The 18,879-nt window shown below is 36.1% G+C and overlaps 1 long non-coding RNA gene across 6 annotated transcripts in view; it reads left to right on the plus strand.

Moving 5' to 3' along the window:
• Positions 1 to 18,879, plus strand: part of LOC101710023 (uncharacterized) — a 478,704-nt gene that overhangs the window by 153,959 nt on the left and 305,866 nt on the right. For all 6 annotated transcript variants that reach the window (XR_015441555.1, XR_015441554.1, XR_015441553.1 and 3 more), the window contains one exon: positions 10,798 to 10,851. This is a non-coding gene — a long non-coding RNA (uncharacterized LOC101710023). The remainder of the gene's footprint in view (positions 1 to 10,797; positions 10,852 to 18,879) is intronic.

Raw genomic sequence — 18,879 nt, forward strand, 5'->3', positions numbered from 1 at the left:
CCCCTAATTTTGGGGTGGTTTATTATATAGCAATATTAATCAGAAGGCAACCACAAATATGGACCTCAAAAAAAGATTACCCTATTTTCTCAACGTGTTAATCTCATCCCAAACAACAGACAGATTTCAAGTTGCATGCATATAAAATAAATAAAATATCCTTGGTTATCAATTAATAAAAATGATAATTGAGTCATGTTGTAAAGCATTTATATCTGCAGCTAGGTGTGAACAAAAGTTTGAGGTAGCTATTTAAAAAGGACTCCAGTGCCCAACCTTAGACCATTCGGTCACCCTGTCCAGGTGTGAGTACCTGCAAATTAATGTTCAAAAGTCTCTGGGCCACTCAGAGGTATGCCCTGGCTAGGAAATATTTGGTCAGAAATTCTACAAGAGCCATAAATATCAACATGTGGTTGGTGCCAGGCTGATAAATTATTGATGAGAATGCACAATGTGAATGTATGAACCTTAAGCATGGATTAAAAGTTGAAATTGGCCTTGAACTCAAGTCTTTCAAAGCATGTTTCAAATATGTTAACACATTACCAATTCTGCATGATTACTTGAGTAGGAAGGTCAGAGCATGGCATAATTTGGACATGTTTAATTTTCACATGTATTCATTGTCCCTAATGAATTAATTTAGAGTGTTATGTTTTAAAGGCTAATGGGCTCACAGTCATCAAAAGTGAATTAGGAAGCTCTAAAAAAGATTTTGAAAAATAATATGTTTTGAAACTGAGTCAACAGGGGCCAAACATTTAGCTCAGCGGAGCCGCCACTGCCTGGCAAGTGCAAGGTCCTGAGTTCGATTTCCAGTACTGTAAAAAAAAAAAAAGAAAGAAATCCAATCAGCACAGAGTATCAGTATCCCATTTGGAATTTTTCTGAGGCTCAAATACACAGAATATTACAAGTTGGTGTCACCTCTAAGACTCTTACAAGCTCCATCTTGAGCTTTTTCTCTCCATTTGGCAAGCATGGCTGGGCACATGGAGGCCATTCCCAGCCACACGTGGTCCTTGTTAGCACTTCATTGCTCTGCATCACAAAGTCTAATACTGAGTTGATTAATTGGATGCTATCAGCAGCCTCGGAGTTGACTTAGTGAGAACGTGAGACCACTAAATGAAGGCTGAAGGTGCTATGGTGTAGCATAAAAGTTCTGTTTACAGTACTTCTGTTTTATGGTGACTAGAGTTGAACGTGTGGACTTTTCCCAGAGTAGTAGGTGCCTGTTTAATGATTCCCTATGCTTAATATAATTGGGAAACACCTTCACCATTTAAAAATCCACGTTTTGAGAATTTTTAGAGTCTGTCACAAAAAGGTAAATGCTGACTTTATTTTCTTTGAGTGGTGAGTGGAGAGCTGAAAAAAGCTAGTGTGAACTCCCATTTTTGCCACCTTTACCAACAATTTGACAGTTGGTATAGATTGTGAAAAAAAGTTTAGAATTCAGCAAGTTTTGAGAACTTTATATGAAGGAGTACTTCAGGGAGCATATATTATTTTAAAAATGTCTGGAATAGGGCTGGGGATTTAGCTCAGTTGTTTCGCTGCCTGCTGTGCAAGCGCAAGGACCCGAGTTCGATCCCAGCTACAAAAAAAAAAAAAAAATGTCTGGTATAAAAAGGGAAATTAGATTTTCCAGTTCATGGGGGGAAAAAGTGATTAGATTGCAGTGTTCTGGAGAAACTCTCTGAATATTTAAATATATTAATGTGTAGTAGTGGATTACATTTGAGCAGTCCCCTGTGAACAAAACAAAACTGGATATTGTTTGGAGATATATGCCAAGCAGCAGCCAGCTGTATTTGGGGATGCATGTGGATATGATCCTAGCTGTGTACATGGGATGTTTTAGACACTTGGGGGTTTATGTGCTTCTGGCTCCAGTAGGTGATAAATTGGGCCTCAGATGGGCCACAGGCTTGTGGGACTAGGTCCTAAGATGCTGTGAAAGTGAAAAAGTACCTGAATCTTGTATTCTCCCCACTGCTAGATAAGAGTATCAAGAGTATCAATACCACCATAAGGAGGAGCAAAAATCTTACTTTTTAAAATGTATGAGGTATACATACAATACATTGTAGGGAACAGGGGAAGAGGACGTTACCAGAACCTCTGCAGTGAGTCCTGGTCTCCTGCGAGCCATGGGAGCACACGATGAATTACAGGAAAGGTAGAAAAATGAGACTGAGAAGAAGCTGAGCTTTGGGTCTGATCAGTGCTGCTCAGGGCAGCAAAGACAAAAGCCCCCAGATTACTGCACCTTTTATTCAGTACATTGGGAGAAACAAAGGTAACAAATGGCTTGCAGAGAGTTCAGTACATCCGTGTAAACAAGATGGTAAAGGTCTAAGAACAATGAGGAACTGAGTGGATGTTTTGTTCCTCCCAGGAAGTTTTCAGCTCCCAGGATGTTTCTTGTCCTGGAGAATCACAGCATCACCGGATCATTGAGGTCTCAGCTGTGACCGGAGGCCAAATTGCAATTATGTCTCGGAATTCCATAGCTGGGCTGTAGGCAGGAGAACTAGGCTAACCAAATGATTTTTCCTTAAAATTATGTAGCATTGCTCCCGACAGTACATAAACAGGTATGCAACACTACATTAATATTTCACTGGAGAGGTGGTAAGAAAAAAAAACTTAGAAAAGCTTGCTTAGAGAACAACAATGAAAAAAATTAGATATGCTGCTCTAAATGGTGGGAAAAAGTTACCCTTGAGGTTACATCTGAACATGTCAAGGCATTTTCACTGTGTGGAATTTTTTTCCCCAGTTCAGATCAAGAGAGAGGCACAGCTTCATTGAAGGGGACGTGACCCGACTCTCATGAGCAGCTCTGCTCTTTCCCTCCTGACATCCTCAGTGATGTTCAGTGTGTGTTTAGAGCAATGACTTAGTTAGAATGGGCCTTCATTTGGGGCCTTTGTGGAAAAAAAAAAAAAGTATGTGCTAGATCCTTCTACTTCACTGCTTCCCAGGAGATTATGAGAAATAGTGAGAGTGTATGAGCATATTAACTTGGGAGTGATTGGGCAAATAAAAGCCAGAATACTGTTCCCAAGCCTCACTAACTTCTGAGTGAACTGAGGCCACTGGAATAGCCAGAATCTCAGATGGAGGCAGCACAACTCCTCCTCAGTTCTTTCTGGGAGGCCCTGGACAAATTTCTTTGTATACTAATGGGACACAGGCACTTCATATTGCCCTTCTCCAGAGACTTTGTTGGTGTCCACTGCTCACAGGATCATAAAGGGAGGGGACTTATCCCTGCCCTGTTGCTGGTGTTGTCCACCCTAAAGGGTAAATGGGCTCCCCACCATTTGTGGCAGTACCACAGCTACCTTAGTAAAAAGGAGAAAGTCTCACCTTCCTTAGGGGTCTGATGGAACCTGTAAGGTAGTGCTGACACAGGTACTATGTCCTTCCCTCCATTGTCCTCCTCTTCTCCATTGATCTTCCAAATTCTTCATATAAGATGACTTTCTCCTCGTAGGACCCATACATCCCCCTAGCAATTAGAGACTGGGGCTGATTCCATTAGACATACTGGTTTCACCCCCATCCCCATATAAAGTTAGGCTCCACAGAACCCTCAGGTGCACCCGCATGCCAACCATCAGTCAATGGGTCATGTAGAATTGAGCAATGGTTCACAAGTACTGTGATGCCCTTTCTTTGAAACAAACTCCTTCACTAACCTTTAGCCTCAAATTCCTTGGATTTTCAAGTATTAATCTGTATCCTGTTTCATTTACAAATTGTAAGCATCCAGATAAAAAGAATAGGAAAATGAATTTTGGGGAATTTTAGTAGAGTATGAGAGACATTTTTAAGGAATGGCAGTGTGAACCTGGAAAGGTAGAGGAGAATACTCTGGAAAGGGCTAGTGAAGGAAAATGAGCAACCTCACAGCATCAGAAAGTTAATGTTACAAATGCACAACAGGGCCCAGCACATCTTCTTACATTCTTCTCTATCATCGATTTTCAACTTTACAGCAAAGACTATTAGAAGATTTTCTTTGATTTAATAGGGAAGTAGAAAGGATTAAGAAGTGATGTGTACATGTACCAACTCCCCACAATGAATATATTCATTATGGACCACGAAAATATGTTCTAATAAAAAAAGACAATTACAAGTTGGTTTATCATTATACTAGACTTTTGCTATAAGAGATTTCTGTGAAAAGTTAGTTACTTTAACTGTGAAATTTATCTATTTTCCCAGGAGCTAGAGAAAACTATGATAAGTCTAAAGGGACTGAAGAAGTAGTTTCTAGAAAGAAAAAGAATGTAGTTTTCCTGTTTCCAGGAGCTATCTTTTATCCATCTATATCATCTGCTGTGCTTTGAATATGGTTTGTAGCAACCAAAACTCCTGCTGCGGCTTAGTTCCTCAGCACAACAGTGTTGAGAGTTGGGGCCTAATGAGGGGTGTTCAGCTTGTGGGACTGGAGCCCTCATGAAGAGATTAATGCCACCTGTCAGGAATCAGTTCTGGAATAGTTAGTGAGACTGAATTAGCTACTGGGAGAATGGGTTGCTAGAAAGTGGGTGAGTTCCTTTCTCCCTTCCCTCTCTTTGCATGCATCTGCTTGCCCTTCCACTTTTCTGTCATGCATGGAGCATCATGCAGCCTTTTGCAGAAGCTGAGCAGATGTGGCTGCCTGACTTTGAACTCCCTAGGCCCCAGTACTATGAGGTAAAATAAACTTTTTTTCTTTATAGATTTCTCAATTCAAGTATTCTATTATAGTGACAGAATATAGACTAAAGATACGATCTGTCTCTAATCAGCTCGGGCACAGATTAGGCACTGACAAGTCAAATTAATGCCTATGTAGATGCCAGTCACCAACCCTTTATTTGATAGATTATGGGAGTTAGAAGGGCACTCAGGTGGTTTAGAAATATTTCAACTTTTTAACAGCTGGTTCAATCATTTTGGTGAATGCTAACTTATTAGCTTTGACTTTTCCTTTAATTAGTTTTTGACTTGTTTATCATAATTTTGTAAGAGACAGGAAAAAGGAGATAAAAATCACAACAATTTTGGTGAAAAAAGACACTTAGAGAGAGCTTGGATTACTGAACATTACTAGAGCCAAGGAAACCTTTATAAGCCAAATGGTACTGTTAGTGGAAGCGTCCTGATTCTCAGAAGCTGTTTGCAAGAGTGATTTATTTGCAAGGAGGTACTGCAGGAACTTGAAAAAACATCTCTACTGTTGAAAGCCACTCAGTTAAGTGTAAAATTTCCTAGGATCCTAGGCTAAGGCCTTTTTACACCCCATCTATTTCAAGCAGACCAGCTATGCCAAGAAAACATTCTCAAGTTCGTGTCTTACACTGGTGGACAGATGTGAGCTTGCTGAACCTGTAATGTTTATTATGTTGCTGCTCCTTATTGTTGGGGAGTGTCATTGTTTTTCCAGGGTAGTAACTCAGAGTTATTTTTCATTTCTAAACTTTAATTAAATCTGGGAAATTAGAAAGTATAATAACATTTCTTTTCTCAGAATTGTACTGTGAATTCCGGTACCTAGGAATCTAGCATGTGTATGTTTATGGGTTGAAGTAGGACAGAAGTATTATTCATGGTTCAATTAAGGTAAGAAATTGTATTTCTTTGCTGTAGTAGAATATGGCTACATCCAGCCTGCGAAGAGGGGTTTCAGTAATAACCTTTCATTTTGTGGGCCATCCACACCTTAATTATTCGATATATGATCATGATTTCTCTCCAAATTATTTGTCAAAAGTTAAATCCATTTGAACTCTTCTTACTGAGTGCCCACACTTGGAACCTTTTTTGCGGAGTTGTAATCATAGACAGATTTTGTTGTTTAGAAATGAGCCCTCCTATGGTGCTTCATTCATTCACCTATGCATTTGTTTATTCATTCAGGAAATACTTATTGAGTGTCTGTTACATAAACCATGCCTCTCATACTGTGGGAACTGAATAATTATTGAGTCAGTGAAAGAATAAATATAAATCTCTTGATTATTGCTGAACATCCAGCAATGACAACTTACTGACTGTAGAGCTTACTTTACTTTCGTGGGGAAAGAAGACAAATATTAAAAAACTATATATAAGCAATAATTAATATTTTATGTTACATATTTGATAATCATATAAGTAATTTAAGGAAAAGCATATGATATATTAGGAATGTGTAACAGTGGAACCTAGCCTAGTCTTGGGAGGGAGGACAGGTCTTCCTTAGTGTCATTTTAAAATGAGAACTGAAGGATGAGTAAACATTATACTGATAAAATATTGGTGGGGATCATTTGTAGTTCTCTAAATTATGAGACATTTTTGCATCTATCTCTTGAGTATCTTAAGATTCTCACACTTCCACACTCCCATTTCACACTTCCATGCTTTGAACTTGTATTTGTTTCTGTTTGGTAAACTGCTTGTTTTTTCTACTATCATGTAAAGAATTTCTCCCTTCTTAAAATTTAGTGCAAGAACTGAGCTTTTCTAATGTGGCAAGGTGTATTAATATCCGTATGTGTGAGAGGTATATTTTACATTCATATACACACAGAACACAAACCACTCAACTAATAATTAAGGGTGAAGAAGGAAAATGTACATAATACTCTTGGGGGTTTTTGGTATGTGTCATCCTTATTTAATTGTTGGGAAGAGAAACATAAATGTTCTAATACAGTGATTAGGAATTATTCTCAAACATTTTAGTAGATACTCAGTAAAAACTAATGGTTGATCAATTGTCTGACACCCAATGTAGCAGGTTAAAAGGTGTTTATAGCTTAGTGCTTCAAGAATGAGAGTGGGGCGGTGCTGGAGAGAGTGCTATGCACAAATTTGTGAAATAGGCCCTCTCCCAAAGAGTAAAGGGTTTGTCATTGTCTCATCATTCAATGTCTTAGAATACTGGTAGTAAAGTGACACCTAGCCATCAAGTGGCAAATAGCTATAATGTCAAGGCAATGAGTGGAAATTGGGTCTTTCTGGCTATTTTGTGTCCTTTATTTTGGTAAAGTGAACCTGTGAGAAAAGGAACAGTTTTATCCTTAAAGCTACCTCCTTGCTATCTTTCTAGTTCTCTTACTGTAGATGAAAAAAGAGCACAAGAAAACACATAACATCTCCAGGTCTGAGGCCACACAGGTTCCTGCAAAAAAGTCTGTTTACTGACTTTGATAATGCCTGCTAAATCTCAATAAAGCCCCAGAAATATACTTGTTGTTTCTTTCTAGTTGGCAAAGTAAAGACGTTTGGGGTACAGATGAAAGCCAGTGTCAATAAATAGACTAGAAGGCTTGACCCTTTCTAAATGTGCAGGGCAATTTGCAAATAAAACCATTTATTTATTTTAGCAAAGCCATAGGTTTAGGCAGACTTAAGTTTTATAGGTTTAATATAATTTCAACATCATTTATTGTAATCTAGCTCTTAAAGTTTTTGACCTTAAGAATCTTGAAAAGAAATAAAGTAGGAAATATATTAGGTATATATAAAAGTGTAGATGAAATTTTCAGTGGAAATCTATCAGTAAAAAGTAAGTTGGAAGAAGATTTTAACTTTGTTCTCAAAATAATTTTAGTCTGGGAGTATTTTGAGTAACAAACCTATTTGCTTGGATATGTAAAATGTCAAACTCTAGGCAGGCAATCAAAATCCTTAATCCTGTTGAGTTTCCCCCTTTGAATAGAAAAAAAAAGTTAGAGTATTTGGTAGGGCTGCTCTGGAGAATAATTGTAAATTAGTGTAACTTTGAAGCAGAGCTCCTGTTGATCCTACTAAATCTCCACTAGAGAATAGACACCACCTAATTGCAGAGGTTTAGAGCATTACACCATGCAAGTGCCATTCACTGGAATGACTTTAGAAAATCTGCTCTTACCATGAAGGCTCCTTCTTGGCAGCATGATCCTTGGATCACTTGTATGATGGGCTCTAACTTGCCCTGTTGTAGGGATTTCCTCTAATTTATGCAAGATTTCAGAGAATATTGCATGTTGAAGGAATTTCGGAGGTCAGTAGTCTACCTAGCTTCTCTCTCAGGAGTCCATTTATAGGTCTAGAAAAACCAACTATTTCCTCATCTCTGGTCTAAAACATTATAGGCTTTCCCCACATCTTTGCAGACATGAAACCACATTAATTTGATTTTATGGTTTCTAATCTCCCTTAGACATCCAGTATGGCTCATATTCAGTTTGAGAGGCCTAAATAGCACTTGAACCTGTCTCTCCTTGAGCCTCATGGGAAGGCAGTGCAGGGTTTGTGCTCAGCCATTCAGGCCTGGTGACTGTATTCTCTATGGTCTACAGACTGATGTGTACATCACAAATTGGCTGGTTTGCTTTTAGTGAGAAATATCCCCTTGGAGGCTGGATACTTGAAAGCTGCCAAGTGGTTTCACTCTCAAATGTTGCTTGGTCAATACAAAAGCAGAACCACGAGAAGGACCATCTTGGAGGATTTGTTTTGCTAGGCCAAGGGGCATCTAATCCCACAATGGGGAGGATGGCTCATTAGTCCTCAGACTTACTTTTTTTCATGTCAGTTCTTTCTGTCCTTGACAGAACTGAATAAACCTTGACAGATTCTTACTCTTTGATTAAAGATTTAGTTCACATATACTTTTTTCAGGTATGTAGATGTCACTAATAAGACTAAAAGATTTGTTTACATTCATCATGACTGAATTATTTTTTCCAGCTCTTCCTTTCTGTTTTTGATGTGGAGACATAAGCCCTCTGCAAATTTCAGATGTCATCTACCATGTGTTGCTTTTAACTAGTTTAACCCTTGTGATTCTGGTGTTCTTATATCCCCATGTACTAACTACAGCATGTGGTTGCAATTTTTAATTAAAATGAATTACAGTATATTTTGTTTTAACAATTTTACAACACAATTGGCAATAGAAGATGTCTACTTTAGAGTAATTACAAAATGATTGCAGAACTTTTCATTTGGGAAACTGTAAAGGGATATTGAAGTCTGTTAAAAGATATAATGGAAGAGAATATTGCATTTATAGTAATAAAATAAACAAAAAAGAAGTGTCAAAACACATGAGGAAACTATAAAACATCCAGAAAAATGAAAAAAAAAATGGACTTGATCAGATGGAAATACACATCAAGTTTTGAGTAGAAAGAGTAAATATCATAAAGAAGTCAATCCTCTCTAAGTTAACTTATAAACATAACTTGATTCCTATAATAATATCACATGTTCTAAGAAGAAGAAAGCAAGACTATGTAGGAAAATCTTGGAAAAGAAGATAAAATGGGCATGGAGAATATGATACAGGCAGCATCTGGGTTCAGTGGAGGAAAAGAGAATTAAAATTTTTGTTAATCTGAAATAATTTCAAATTTACAAGAAGACTTGCAAGAATAGTACAAAGAATTTCCCCTATATAATCTTTACAAAGATTGGCCAATTTTTAATATTTTGCCACAGTTACTTTATCTTTCTTTTCCCCTTCCTTGCACAATTTATGCATACAGTAAATCCTCAACTTATGAACATTTGAGTTGCGAACTTTCAGATACAAATGGACCTCACATTACAAACACTGGTAGATGTAAACAAATCATGGAAGTAGCTCATATGTCTGCTGGATGTTGTCACAGTTGTCCTGTTCTGTGCTTACTGTATAGTGCAATAGTGTAAAGTAGTAGAGTGCTCAGCCAGAGGCCAGGATGCCTGGAAGCAAGAGGAAAAGCAGTGCTGATGTGGAGAGGACTGCTAGGAAGCACAAATCAATATCCTCTATGTTTGTGTCGTAGGTGTGTAAGACTCACTTTGTTGGACTTTTGAATGAATCTAACTTACGAATGTGCTCCCAGAATGGAACTTATTGTATACTATTTTTTGAACCATTCGAGAGGCCATATATTATACCTTTTTACCTGGTAATATTTCAGTATATATTTTTTGAGAACAAGAATATTGTCATATACATTTACAATATAGTTATCAACTTTTGGATATTTAATATTGATATAGCACTTTAATATATAATATGTATCTCAGATCTGTCAGTTCTCCTAAAAATGTCCCTCACAATAAATTTCACCCCAGTACATGAAAGCTGTAAACACGTACTGCTTTAATTTTTCTGTTCCTTTAGTTGCCTTTCTTTGACTTTTGTGCTATTATTATATTGATGTATTTTGAAGATTACAGGCCAGTGGTACATCTAGAATATGGAATATTATTTAGCACTGCAAAGAAATAAGCTATCAAGACATCAAAAATGTGGAGAAACCTTAAATATACATTACTGAATGAAAGAAGCCAATGTGAAAAGCTTACATACTGTGTGATTCCAATCATGCAACATTCTGAATAAGGCAAAACCAGGAAGATATCAAGAAAGAGAAGTGGTCATAAGGGTTTGAGAGAGGGAGAGGAATGAATATGAAGAGCACAGAGGATTTTGGGGGCAGTGAAATTATTTTGCATGATACTACCATGGTAGATCTGTGTCTTTACACATTTGAACAAACTGTAAAATGTAAAATAGAATTCACTCTAACTTAAATTATTGGCTTTGAGTTATAATGATGTGTCAACATAAATTTATTTATATAGAGGTATAGAAAAATTTACTTTGAGGAAAAAAAGCTACGTACTCACAAGGGAGTTCAGGCATTCAGAGGATGAAACACATTATTTTCTGGAGCTGGGAACATTTATGTTTTTTTTTTTTGAGGGGGTGGAAACCTATGGAGTTTGTGAATCTATAGGAAATTCTGTCTTGGTTTACAGGAAACAAGAATGGCCTGCACACAGAAAGATAATGGCCCATTTTGCAGTCAAAAGGTATGGATACAGTCTATTCATTTTTTAAGATGGATGATTTAAGATGTTTTGCCTAAAAACATTGTTTGAACTCTCTCAATCTGTCCTTTTACCTCAAGATCAGGTTCCTGTCCTTTAATTTATTAACTGAGCTAATTTATGGACTTATGTTACCTTCAAGGAATTTGGAGTATGATGGGCCTGGAAGAAAAAAAAATAAACAAACCTAGGCAATACAAATTATATTCTGAAATATAGTCTTTTTAAAAGTACAACTTTTAAATTATGATTTCCTTGTCTCCTTTCTATAGATCTTTGTTTCTTCTATTCTACCTCATGCCCTCCTGAGACTTTGATCCTTTATCCTTAAAGGATACAAAAGGGCTAAATGTCCATCTTCTTATAGCTTCTTCAGGCTAAGGAGGGGCATTGACCCTGCCAGGGACTGAAAATCTCCTCCTGACTAATTATAGGAGACAGGAATATCTGGTTCTGTTGTTCAAAGAACCATCATTTTTTTGTAGTCTGAAAAAGAGAGCAAGGCTATAAGAGACATTAACTCATAACAACAGTAGGTCAGGCAACATAAAAGAATTTTTATGCATAGTTTCATAGTTTAAAAAGGATATTTCCCCCACCAGGTTATTCCAGAGAATCAGGACACCAGCAAGTCACTGAAGCTTAAGGCAGAGTCTGACAGCACATTACTAGTGAATGTAGGTCTTGTAATGCAGAAGATACATTTGCAGACTTGTCAGGAATGTATACACAATATTCTGTTTTAGTAATAGCACATGTTCCAGCTTGTGCTGCAGTTAGAATATCTAGGACCATTCAGTAATATAAGTTTATTAGTGGTAAAAAGTGCATCACTCTAGTGGGCCAATGCTGGGAGGGAGTTGTGTATGTACTAGAGCATGGTATATACATGGAAAAATCTCTGTTCCTTCTCACTTTTGCTGTGAATCTAAAGTGGCTTTTAAAAATAAGACCATTAAAAATTAAATACAGGCCATTAATTTAGAGAATGACCTTCAATGTTTGGTTTCTGTTATGTTTCCTTATGATTAGATTCAGATTTTACTTTTTTGACTGAAATATAAAACAGACTTTAGCATGAGTGGTGTTAGGATAACAGGATAATGATGTGGAAAATGATACTATATATCAGAATTAAATCTATTAGAGATTAAATATAAAGTGAAACTATACAACTGTTAGATGAAAACATGGATGGGAGTGAAAAACAATTTTTTTATGTTTCAAAATACATGTGAGTTGATAAATACATAAGAAAAAATTGGGGCTGGGGATTTAGCTCAGTAGTTCTGCCACCTGCCTCGCAAGTGCAAGGACCCAAGTTCGATCCTCGATACCAAAAAAAAAAAAAAAAGAAAGAAAAAATTATTAAATTATTTTATGTCCCCCAAATAAAGTAAAATGTCAAGCCTGAAAAATGTTTCCAATTTCTGTCACAATAAAGGATTGACATCCTATTTTTTTTTAAAGTACTGGGGGTTGAACCCAGGACCTTTGCAAATTTGTCTTTCTATTTTGAGATAGTCTCTCTGAGTTGTTAAATTGCCCAGACTAGTCTGAAACTGGAAATCCTGCCTCAGCTATCCAGAGTACTGAGATAACAGGTTATTTAAAGGGCTTTTAAATATAAAAAAGACTGACAATTACATAAAAAATGAGATTTTCACAACTCACAGGAACAGAAATTCAAATAGCCTTTAGAAATGTGAAAAGATGCCGGTCTTATTTAGAGTAAGAAAGATATAAATTAAAGCAACACTAAAACACAACTTCTTGGCTATCACACTGGCAAAAATTCAAAAGGTTTGGGTCAATACGTCAACTTGTGGAGAAATAAATAACTAGACATTACTAGTGAGAATTCAAACTATTACAAGATTTTGATAATATCTAGCAAAATTATATATACATTGATCTTTTGGTCAAGTGATCTTACATCTAGGAATCAATCCCAGAGACAAAAATCTATCCCAGAGACAAAAATATACCCCCAAGTTATGCACAATTTATTAAAGTAATATTTGTAATAGAAAAAAACAAGAAACAAGCTGTGTCAATCAACAAAGGGCTGGTTGACTAAATAATAACTATGCAGTTATTATAAATAAATGAAGAGTATTATGTAACTATAAAATATTTAAAGACTATGTCTATATATTTTCATGAAGTGATCACCAGGGCATGTTGTTTAGTAAAAAAAGCAAGAATGAGAAAAGTGATCAAAGGGAATATACCTATATTGTTATTGATATTGATATTGATACATAGAATATGAATTCAAATAATGAATAAGGATACTCAAAAACTGAAAATATATATTATATATTTCATATATATCCCTATATATGAAATATAAGGCCTATTATTGAATAAGAAGGATACTCAAAAACTAAAATAATCACCTAAATTATGTCTTAATTTGACATTGGAATCATACATATATTTATATAGGTATAAAATGAGACAAAATTTAAAAATAAATCTGTAAAACAGCAAATAAAAATGAAACAAATGAATCCAATTGAGTATTAGGGTGGTGACTCTTAGTCACTTTTCTCATTGTTGAGACGTGATACCCAGAACTTGCAATTTAAATGAGGAGAGGTTTATTTTGGCTTACCTTTTTTAAGGTTTCAGTCCATGGTCAGCAGGCTCTAAAGAAGGCATAGCATAGCAGAGGGGCCAGGAGGAGGAAAAGCTGCTTACCTCATTGAAGCAAGAAAGCAGAGTGAAAGGAGGATCAGGGAGGGAGTTTTTTCTTTTTAGGTCATGCCCCCAGAGAGCCAACTTGTCTGTCCAGACACCACTTCCTAATAGCAAGTCAGCTTTCCTGCAACCATAATCCCATCACCTTTCAAAAGCCCCACCTATGAGCACATGAGGTTCTTGGAGCACATCTAGATATAAACAATACTGGTGACATAACCACAAAAAAATGTATTCCAAGGGCCTTTAAAACTTAATATTTTCAAATACATTCCTAGTATGTATATTCTAAAGACAAAAAGATTGTACAAAACCTAAACTAGGTTATCCTATAATTAGCAAGAATAGTGGTGTTGTTATTCTGGAACTACTATGCAGGTGCATTAGAGGAAACAGGTAATAAATATTTATGATTAAACAGAATTTTAGAAGAAGAGAAAGGAGGTACAAATATAAAATCAAAGAAGTTGAATGAAAACCCTATTCTACATTTAAGCTGAAAATACCAGTACAAATTCCTGTGTGTTTTCTTTTAAAAATATTTTTTTTTGGTTTTGGTTGCTGAGAAGCCTTGGGGGAAAAATGATCAATTCAGTAGCACTAAACACTTCTAACAACCAAACCATGGATTTTGATTCCATTTCCTGGTGAAAGGAACCAGGACTCCTTATAGAACCAACTGACTCCAGGTCAGCAGTAGAAAATATATACAATTAGCCTGAAAAATCTTATTGTAACATAAAGGAAGGAAATCATTAAATACTATAGGACCATGACCAAAGACTTTCCTCAACTTGAGAGGATTCTTATTTCTTACAAATGAGACAATCTGAGCATCAATAAATAACAGACCAATAACTGAAATAGATTGAATTAACAAAATGCTTTAAAATTTATCTTCATAAGGACACTTAAAAATTAAAAACAGAGAGAAGGTGAGCTGGTCCCAGCACCTGCAAGGAAGCTCCCCCAGAGCCATTCCAAGCTCCTAGGGCAGAGAAGGTGAGCCGCACAGGTGCCAGAAGCACCTCCCCACCCCCCGCCCCGTGGAAATGAGAAGACATGTAAACAAGTCTCAGAAATAGACTTCTGGATTACCTGCAGCAACCCCAAAGGGAAACGAGATGGAACAATCTGTTACTCAACCACCTGGACTCTCTGAACTGGCAACAAAAGAGGATCTGGGAAAAATGAAATCAGAAATAATTACTCAGATAACAGCAAAGATTGTGCTCATGGTGCAAGACATGATTAATAAATCTAGAAAGGACACAGATAAAAAAAATAGAGGATCTGAGGAACATGATAGAATCCCAACATAGGAAACAAATGGAATCCATAAAACAGATGCAAACAGATTTCCAGGAGATTAAAAACTCCATTGAGAATCTTCACAGCAGAATGAACCAATGTGAGGACAGATTTTCAGATATAGAAGTTAAGATTGCAATTAGTGACCAGGAAAAGAAAAATTGCTTTAAAATTGTAATGAGAAATCAATCCAGCAGTTGCTAGACAATGCAAAGAATAACATAAGACTGATTGGAGTCAATGAAGAAAGAGGAGAGTGCAGATGACATAAAAAAACTGTTCACAGAAGTGCTGGCAGAAACCTTCCCAAGGAGGGGAAAAGAACTTGACATACAGATAAGTGAGGCATATAGGACTCCAAATAGCCTTGATTAAAAAAAATCTACACATAGGCATATAATAGTTAGGATTCCAGAAATCCAACAGAAGAACAAAATTCTACAAGCAGTGAGAGAAAAGAAACAAATCACATACAAAGGAAAGCCCATCAGAATCACAGCAGACTTCTCAATGCAAACCGTCAAGGCAAAAAGAACTTGGAGTGATGTATTTCAAGCCCTAAAGGAAAACAGCCTCCAACCCAGGTTGATGTACCCTGCAAAACTATCTTTCAAAAGTAATAGTGAAATAAGATACTTTCATGATAAAGAGCACCTCAGGAACTTCATGAATACCAAACCAGCACTCCAAAAAATTTTAGACAATACCCTAGGAAAAGACAATGAGAATCACAACCCCAGGAAACCCAGCAGAATGAATCCATTGGGCGTGACAAATTAAACTCAAAGGGGGAGAATCCAAGAAAAAGAAAAAGTCATGACAAGGCTTTTAAAACTTTTAACTTCATCTCCCTAATGAGTGTATAATTCAATCTTGGTATTGTACTTATTAGTATTTTTCTGATTCTAGAGTTGCACACCTTTCCTTGTGCTGTACTGGCTATTTATCATCTTCTTATGTCTACTTTTTAATTGGGTTGTCTATTAATAAGCTCTAAGAATTCTTTATATATTCTGGTCATAGTTTATATGCATTGTAAATATGGTCTGTTTAAGGACTACTTTTCATTTTAATGATGTCATTTAAAGTTCTAAATTTTGATGGAATCTCATTTATTAATTTTTTTCTTTTATACATCATGTCTTTTTTATCCTAGGTAGTTCTTGCCTACACTGAATTCATAAATATTTTCCCTTATAATTTCTTCTTAAAGTTTTATACTTTTAGGCTTTCATATTTAGGTTCATAGATCCCTTCAAGTTATTTTCATGTATGGAAAAAAAGGGTTGAGGTTAATTTTTTATATACGGATACCAGGTGTTCTAGTGCCATTTGCTGAAAACACTATTTCTTCCTCGGCTCTTGAATTGAGTTTATATTCTAAAAAATGCTAATGTTAAATAATCTTTCAAAACTCAATGGACCATATATGTGTGGTTCTATTTCTAGGTTCTCTGTTTTATTCAAATGATCTATATGTCCTTCTTCACACCAACACTGCCTTGATTATTGTAGCTTTAGAAGAAGTCTTAAAATTAGGTACTAAATGTCTTCCAACACTGTTTTTGTTTCGTTTTGTTTTTTAACTTTTCTAGGTCCTTTGTACTCCTACATAACTTTTAAATTTCAATATCCAATTCTTCATTCATAGCATTTATTCACAGACCTGAATTTTTATATATACCTTGTGTTTTCTAATCCTGCCAAATTCAAATACAAGCAAGTTCTAGGGGCTCCTAGAGATTTTTTACCATTTTCTCTGTAGATGATCATTTCATCTACATATGAAGATTTTGCTTCTACCTTGCCAATCCTATCCTAGCTGTGTCATTTTATTGCCAGACTATTTTGGTGGGGCCTAGGTTTCAAAGTTTAATGGACAGATAAAGAGTAAGCATATCTCCCCTTGTTTCCCACCTTAAGGAGAAAGCATTGTATCTTCTCCATTCATATAAGGCATTCTCACTGGAAGTATGGAGTACATGTCTTTAATCTGTTGAGAAGGTTCTGTTCTACTTCTAGTCTCCTGATAGTTTTTACTATGAACAGCTGTAGAATTTAGTCCAATACTTTTTCTCCAACTAGTGACAGGATCATATGGCTTTTTCCTTTCTTCTGTTTAAATGATGACTTTTGGGGGTGGATCTTCCAATGCTGAACCAACACTGCCATCCTTATAACAAAACCACTTTCTACAGCCTGCCAGTTCTGACTTCCAATAGTTAGTTTTGTTAAACAAATTTCTATCTATGTTCATGCTTTTTTCTTCTATTATCTTTATCCAGTTTTAGGGTTAACACAATGTTGAGTTCCTAAAATGAGGGGAGAAGTGTTTCTTCTTTTTCTGCTTTAATTGTTTGATATAATTTATCAGTTAAAATGTATATGAGCCTGCTGTTGTCATATAGATAGGTTTTCAAGCTAGTAATATACTTTCTTTAATAGGTGCTATTCAAATTTTATATTTCCTCCAGAGTTAGTTTCATTAATTTGTCTTCCAAGGTACTTCTTAGAAGTTGTCAAATTTATTTCAAAACAGATTTTTGTAATATGCTTTCTATATCCTTTTAAATTCTGTAAAATCTGTGGTAATGTCTCCTATATCTTGATATTGTAATTTAAAAAATGTATAATTGACATTGTGTAACAAGAAGAAAAGGTCTAAAGGTTCAGGGGAAGTGGGAGAGGTAGGGGAAAGGAAAAACAGGAAAAGAAAAATATGAGAAAAGGAAAAAAATGGAAACAAAGTCTTTGCAAATAGGGAAGGGTGGAGGGGGTGAAGGGAGGGCAGGGGTAGGGGAAAAACAAAAGAACCAAGGTACTCATGTAATGGTACAAGATCCCAATGATGAATGTAACTGTATTTTATACCAAAAAAGAAACCAATAAACTTAATGGGAAAAAAATTGAAAACAAAAAACCCTTTTAAAGATGCTAGGGACCATACACATTATTTTGAAAAATGATAAAGGGAAAGAATCAATTATTTTATCTTCTTACAATCTTATGATTATCAAATAGTTGATGAAGGAATATTTCTCTCTATAGAAGTATTGAATGAGAACATCATCATTTTGTAACCATTAATGAAACAATTCAGAATAATCTGTGATGTTTGTGAACACCAGAAAACAGACAACCAGATAGAAAGTGCCTCCTGGCGGCTGGTATTTAACCACTCATTGTCCAATTTCAAACCTGAATCCACTCAAGCCTCTAGACCTAAGTTTGTAGGAAAACTAGGGGATGAGGGTCATGTTAAATGATACCATGAGATACAACTAGCAAAATTTAGACTATGAGAAATTAGTTAGGAAAAAAAAGCCCGTTTTCCTTAACAACAGATTGTAGGGATGTGGGAAACAGAGAGAACCTTATAGATTGAGATATGAACCAAATTAATTGCAATATACGAAACTTGGTTTGAACAATTAATAAAAATGTGAGAAAAGCAAGTTTGATGAATGGCAGGATATTTGGTAATAGTATAGAATTATTTTAGAATAATAAAAATCTATATCTTTAAAAAGGCTTTATCTTTTATTTTTGTAGTAATGGGGGTCACACCAGGGGTGCTTTACCATTGAGCTTCATCTGCATTTTGAGACTAGGTCTAACTAAGTTGCTCATGCTGGCCTTAAACTGGCCAGCTTCAGCCTCCTGTGTACTGGGATTACAGGCATGTATCACTTCACCTGGTAAGGCTTTATCTTTTAAAGATATAGGTAAGCCTGGGGGCTTAGCCCAGTGGCAGAGCACTTGTCTGGAATGCATGAGTCCCTGGGGTTCCATCCCTACGGTGCACATGTGCGCATGCATACACACACTTGGAATAGCAGAAATTTGTCTTATGGAACACAGTGTTTTTCACAGTGTTAAATGAGAAACTGAACTGATATTTTCGAATTTCAGAGTACAGTGAGGAGGGCAGGTGCATTCTTAGGAAATATTCCAGAGGCCTTCTTGGAGATGTTATATGCACTTGGTGACTTA

The sequence above is a fragment of the Heterocephalus glaber genome, unplaced genomic scaffold, assembly GCF_053883595.1.
Source record: "Heterocephalus glaber isolate CG9 unplaced genomic scaffold, H.glaber_assembly_v1.0 deba00001523, whole genome shotgun sequence".
Taxonomy (NCBI): Eukaryota; Metazoa; Chordata; class Mammalia; order Rodentia; family Bathyergidae; genus Heterocephalus; species Heterocephalus glaber.